This window comes from Oxyura jamaicensis, chromosome 25 (genome assembly GCF_011077185.1).
Source record: "Oxyura jamaicensis isolate SHBP4307 breed ruddy duck chromosome 25, BPBGC_Ojam_1.0, whole genome shotgun sequence".
Classification (NCBI taxonomy): Eukaryota; Metazoa; Chordata; class Aves; order Anseriformes; family Anatidae; genus Oxyura; species Oxyura jamaicensis.
This window is the reverse complement of record NC_048917.1, coordinates 1,140,350-1,140,974: the sequence shown is the minus strand read 5'-3', so window position 1 is coordinate 1,140,974 and position 625 is coordinate 1,140,350.

Genomic DNA, 625 nt, shown 5'->3' with positions numbered 1-625 from the left:
CGCTGCCCCTTTAAGAGGAATTATTTGGCGCTGCCCCTTTAAGAGGAGCAATTTGGCGCTGTCCCTTTAAGAGGAATTATTTGGCGCTGCCCCTTTAAGAGGAACTATTTGGCGCTGTCCCTTTAAGAGGAATTATTTGGCGCTGCCCCCTTTAAGGCGTTATTTGGCGCTGCCCCTTTAAGAGGAACTATTTGGCGCTGCCCCTTGAAGGCGAGGTCCCTCTGCGCATGCGCACTCTCCCTTCCGCTCGTCTTCCCCCCCCCCGGGGAGGCGGCCGCCATGTTGGTTGCGGCCGGAAGCACGAGGGGGGGGCACTTCCGGCGCGGCTTCAGCCCTTCCCCAAGATGGCGGCGGCGGGCGGGCGCTGATTGCTCGAGCGGCTCGCGGGGGCCCGACGCGCTGCCGCCGCCGCCGCCGCTCACTTCCGGCGGGAGGGAGCCGAGGGGAAGCGGCCATGGGGCGGCGGGAGCGGCCGGCGGCGGGGCCGGGCGGGGCGGGGGCGTCCCGGCCACCGGCCTGAGGTGAGGGAGGCCGGGGGGAGGCTCGGGGTGGGGGGGAGGCTGAGGCTGGAGGCTGAGGGGAGTTGGGACGTGGTTGGGGGCCGAGGGGGGAGGCTGGAGGCCGG